General features: G+C 35.6%; 1 protein-coding gene across 2 annotated transcripts in view; it reads left to right on the top strand.

The window, feature by feature from the left end:
• Positions 1-1,823: 1,823 nt before the first annotated feature.
• The window catches only part of gdpd5a (glycerophosphodiester phosphodiesterase domain containing 5a), a 70,725-nt gene continuing 66,548 nt past the window's right edge, over positions 1,824-6,000 (top strand). For both annotated transcript variants that reach the window (XM_677714.9, XM_009305589.5), the window contains exon 1: positions 1,824-2,173. The gene's annotated coding sequence lies outside the window, so the exon portion shown is untranslated. The remainder of the gene's footprint in view (positions 2,174-6,000) is intronic.

The raw sequence follows: 6,000 nt of genomic DNA, 5'->3' as shown, positions 1-6,000 counted from the left end.
TAGGATGTGATGCCAAGCCTGACCTGAGCCACAGGTTAATCTCTGGCTGCCGTCCTGGAATAGAAGCTCTGGATAAAAGCCTGACAGAGGTGGCCTTTCAAACACTGCTTCACAAACTCTCTGCCTGTTCACATACAGCTGACAAGAACAAACATATATTGCAAATGATTTCTAAACTTTCCATTTTGATTTTGGTTAAAGAAGTTATCCATTTTGACTCTGGTTTTGTTTTATTTTTAATTGTTAAAATGTTATGTGCATAATGTAACACCATATCTGTATTTTTCTAGTGTTCTACTTTTCAAAGTTGCTATAATATTTTATTGTTAACTGTTTTTGAAATCGGGGCGATGCGGTGGGGTATATGTAGTGCTGTCGCCTCAGCAAGAAGGTCGCTGGTTCGAGCCTCGGCTGGGTCAGTTGGCGTTTCTGTGTGGAGTTTGCATGTTCTCCCCGTGTTCGTTTGGGTTTTCTCCGAGTGCTCCGGTTTCTCCCACAGTCCAAAGATTTGTGGTACAGGTGAATTGGGTAGGTTAAACTGTCCGTAGTGTAAGAGTGTGCAGGCCCGTAGCCAGGGGGGTTCGCTGGTTTGCAAGACCCACCCCTCACTGACAAAGGTCCAGGATTTGTCCCATACATGAGCTCATTTGTCCTATTTTGTCTGCTACCCATCGAAAAAGGCTTTAGACCAAGTGGAATCCTTGTGTGACTTCAGATAATTAGTTTTCACCAATGCAAACAATTATTTTACAAGAGTCCAAAATCTAGCTGTGCAAGGAAACATCTGACATAAGCAAAGTCATCTTTCCCTACTGTATTGTTTTTAAACAAATATAAATATACATTTGACAAATACGTTTTATTCTAAATCTTGGACCTTAATCTAGAAAGAAAACATGTGTGAAGCACCGAAAACAGCCCATATTAAAATCAGTTGGAATGCCATTTTGGCTATTGTTGTTATCTATGAACTTTCAAATGTAGTAAAAAAGCTAAATGTGACTCTAAATTATTGTTATTATTATTGTTATTATATTTTTTTATTATTCAAATGGACAAATTCTGACTGTTAATTGTTAATTGTGCTGGCCAGTTTGTTATTTGGCTATAAATTCCAATAGGCTACAGTTTTTAATTTAAATATTTTTTTCTAATGATATATATGATGTAATACATTTGTATTTTAAAAACAAATATTTATCATATTTTATTATTCTAAATATTTAGAAAATAGTTTTGGTTATGATGACCATTCAACAAGCTAAATCAGCTAAAAATGGTGTTTAAAATGTCACCTAAATTCAGTATTTAAATCTCATAATTAAATAGAAAATAACTGCAAAAAAGTCCACTTTTTGAGAAAAAAGAACAACCCCTTTCACCTGGCTGGCTACGGGCCTGGTGTGTATGGATGTTTCCCAGAGATAGGTTGCAGCTGGAAGGGCATCCGCTGCGTAAAACATGCGCTGGATAAGTTGGCGGTTCATTCTGCTGTGGTGACACCGGATTAATAAAGAGAATAAGCTGAAAAGAAAATGAATAAACGTTTTTAAAATCAATGATAAAAAAAAACAACTGAGGTAGCCTAAATTAAATACATCAAAAAACATTTCTGGCCTGATAAGTTGGAGGAGCTTATTCTTTGTACAATTAAACGGCTTTAGTTTAAACTTTAACCAAAAGATTTAGCTTTCATCAACTTTAATGCAAGTTCCACTACTTAGCAACACTGTAGGTGGTTGGTTTAGCCTAATTACCGGGATGACGCTTGATGAGGAGGAGGAGGAAGAGGAGGAGAAGGACAGACGCACTGCTCCTCCCACGAGCTTTCAGATCCGATGGATTTACTCGCAGATCTTCACTGAATGTCTCCGGTGAATCACAATCCTCTAAACACAACCTGCTATAACCGAAAATATTCACATGAACCATCTCCCGCTAGGAGACCGTGCCAGCCCGACAGGATTTAAAGCTCTGCGCACTTACGACCAGGAACTTTAATGTAGTTTTTGTTGACTTCCCACACACCTTGATGCTTTGAGTGGGTTGAAGGACTGTTTACCGTCTTAATAACGTGACAGAGAAACGACAACACAGTTTCAAAGGACAATACCGGAGGAAAAGAGCTGAAGTACGTTAGCCTACCTGCGTTGATCACCTTGCCGACTAGAAGGTGAGTCTGGTTAAGTAGCCTGTACTTAATCATGTTTACTATTATACAGACTTGTGAAATTGAGGTAAATTTTGCTTTTATATTTGTTCAGTGACAACTAGTGACATGCTCCCTGTGTTTATTTACCGTGGTACTTTGAATATTGGGTTTGAAATCACATGAGTTGAAAACAACATCGGCACTATTTATTTGACAAATGATGTAGGCTACTTTGATGCTCATGACATTGGCTGCTAATAATTTCACTTTTGGAAATTTCCAAATAATATTTTTTTTTGTAAAATTACATTATTAAGGAGAAAATGCGAAAATGTTAATATAAAACCAGCTCAACACATAAGAAGTACTTTTAAATTTAGACTTCTGATTTATATAGCCTATTAGGTGTATGTTTTGTGATTTAGGGTATCATAATCATAAGTTATCCATATTTATTTAAAACGTTAGGAGAGAGCGGAGACGGAAGTTATATTTTTTATAAAAATCTCATTTTAAAAGATAATGTTTTTGTCAATATATTTTAACTCATAAGTGTTGTCCCTGCTGAAAAATCCAGCTTAAACCAGCCCTGGATGGTTGGCTGGTTTTAGCTGGACAGGCTGGGAGATGACAAGCTAAAACCAGTTTGACCAGGCTGGGAGCCCAGCCAAAACCAGCTATGTCCAGTCTAAACCAGGATGGTCAGGCTGGTTTTAGATGGTTTTAGCTGGTCACTTTCCAGCCTGAGCAGCTAAGACCAGGCTAGAAATGGCTGGAAACCAGCCTGGAAGTGGCCAAAACCCCTCTAAAACCAGGCTGGTCGACCAGCTCAAACCAGCCAACCATCCTAGGCTGGTTTAAGCTGGATGTTTCAGCAGGGGTGTTTTGAGCAAATGTAGAACAACTTCAATAAGACTTCACTTTAAACATAAACTGCACATTGTTACTTTTGACCCCGTCAGTATGGATGAAAGTAACACACGGGTGGTCAAGTAACAACAATGTTCGATTTGCTGGCTTAATCTTCATTAATTTTCTTTTCGTGTTTGTCCTTTTATTAATCTGGGGTTGCCACAGCGAAATGAACCGCCAGCAGAACAGAACTTTCCAGCATATGTTTTACGCAGCGGATGCCCTTCCAGCTGCAACCCATCACTGGGAAAGGCTTAATCTTGTTTATTTATATCGTTTTTAATGTTCACTGCAAACATATCTTGTCCTCTATTTTTGCAAAAAAAAATGTTTAATGGCATTTTCATTTTAAATTTCAGCTCCATCAAATGTTTTAAAAGCAATCCAACAATGCAGAACGTAAAAACTTTCTAAAATTTTAAATATTTTTATTAATATTGGCAGTATGCATTAATTTTATTGAAACACAATAAATAAAACAGAAAACTCTAATGTGGAAGTGAAAAGGTTTGTCTGTTAGCGTTCATTCACTCATTTATTTTCTTTTCGGCTTAGTCCCTATATTAATTTGGGGTCGCCACAGTGGAATGAACCACCAACTTATCCAGCATATGTTTTACGCGGGGGATGCTCTTCCTGCTGCAACCCATCTCTGGGAAACTGTCTGTTAGCAGTGGGACATAAATAACAGTGCTACTTTTGTCCCCACAGGAACTCTTGCCATTTAAACCTGATTCACTTTTAAACTGAAAAATTCTGACTTGAGGATGTGTTATTTTACTAAATAACCTGTAGGTTGATCATTAGTGTGATGCATGAAATAAAAAAAAAGCACAGCTACAGTAATTTACTTTCTTCACTTACAAACAGAAATTTGGAGCTAACTGTAGTCCCGAAATCAGCTGATATTTAGCAGGGTTGCATGCTGAATGTGCTGCCCGGAAAGCAAATGTTGTCAGGGCTTTGAGAAAATCAATTTGTTACTTCTGTTCCATGTTACCTTCGTCTCCACTCTCCTCTTCTGTCTCTTTGACTTTTCAATGTTAGAATAAAGTCAGTGAAATATATGAAAGTGTCATGGTATTGTAATTATGTTGAATTATGTTTTATCGCGTCTGTTCAAACAAAATTACTTCATTTTAACCCAAGAGAAAACATGGCTTAACATCAAAACATGAAACTATGTTATTGGTATTAAAATGCCCTCAAAATGGTTAGCTTACTACACGTTTACTAGAGTAAAAACCTGTTTAGGGGCCGAATTTTTATTAGAAAAGCTTTAATTACTTAATTTTAATTACTTAAGTGTTTTTTTTTTTACTATTTTTCATAGTCTATATATATATATATATATATATATATATATATATATATATATATATATATATATATACACACACACACAAACACACACACACACACACATGCATACATACAGGGTTCAATGCTAAGGATTTTTTCAACTGGCCCGATTGCCAGATTGGTTCAGATTTTTACTTGCTCTGCCAAAATTTTCACTGGCCTCGCTAAAAAAAATAAATAAATTGCTATTTATTAGCCACATATATTAAATAATGTGTCACAAAATAATGTATGTGAATGCAGAATTTAAATGTTTGAAAAATTGTAAAATATTTAGCAGTAAAACACAGTAGTATGGAAACTGCGCAGGTATTTTATTGCAAAACAAAAGGTGGCCGCCTTTGAAGTGACGGCAAACTATGCAAAACATCACTTCATTTTGTTTTTCATGTTGTACTCATTTGAACGTTTCCACAACATTAGAAACAGGTGTTTTCTTTTTGCCTCATAATTTGATGTTGCGGCCATGTTGCCGTCTATTAAAATTTTGTGACAAGGTAGTACTGCCCCGATTGGACCAGTGGTTTAGATTTTTACTTGCTCTGCCAAAATTTTCACTGGCCTCTCTAAAAAAAATTAATTAATTGCTATTTATTAGCCACATATATTAAATAATGTGTCACGAAATAATGTATGTGAATGCAGAATTTAAATGTTTGAAAAATTGTAAAATATTTAGCAGTAAAACACAGTAGTATGGAAAATGTGCAGGTATTTTATTGCAAAACAAAAGGTGGCCGCCTTTGAAGTGACGGCAAACTATGCAAAACATCACTTCATTTTGTTTTTCATGTTGTACTCATTTGAACGTTTCCACAACATTAGAAACAGGTGTTTTCTTTTTGCCTCATAATTTGATGTTGCGGCCATGTTGCCGTCTGTTAAAATTTTGTGACAAAGTAGCACTGCCCCGTTCGGGCCAGTAAAGATTTTGTCTACTGTCCCGAGCATCTCTCACGCTGGCCCCGGGCCATCGAGCAGTCCTTATTGTTGAGCCCTGATATATACAGTTGAAGTCAGAATTATTAGCCTCCTTATTTATTTTTTTCCCCAATTTCTGTGTAACAGAGAGAAGATATTTTTCAGCACATTTCTAAACATAATAGTTTTAATTACTCATCTCTAATACATGATTTATTTTATCTTTGCCATGATGACAGTAAATAATATTTTTAAACATTGACTTTTAAAGGATTAATTAGGTTAATTAGTCTCACTAGGCAGGTTAGGGTAATTGGCCAAGTTATTGTATAATGATGGTTTGTTCTGTAGAGTATTAACAAAAAAAATTGCTTAAAGGGGCTAATAATATTGACCTTAAAATGGTTTTAAAAAATTAATAACTGCTTTTACTCTAGCCGAAATAAAACAAATAAGGCTTTCTCCAGAGGAAAAAAACATAATCAGACAAACTGTGAAAATGTTCTTGCTCTGTTGTTCAACATCATTTGGGAAATATAAAAAAATTATAATAATAATTCAAAGGGGGCTAATCATTCTGACTTCAACTGTATATGCATTCATTTGAGCAAAAGAAAAATGCATTATAGGCTTTGATTTTGTGTTTCATACAT

The sequence above is a fragment of the Danio rerio genome, chromosome 10 (genome assembly GCF_049306965.1).
Source record: "Danio rerio strain Tuebingen ecotype United States chromosome 10, GRCz12tu, whole genome shotgun sequence".
Lineage (NCBI taxonomy): Eukaryota > Metazoa > Chordata > Actinopteri > Cypriniformes > Danionidae > Danio > Danio rerio.
The sequence above is the reverse complement of the archived record's forward strand: the minus strand, read 5'-3'. Positions and strand labels throughout refer to the sequence as shown.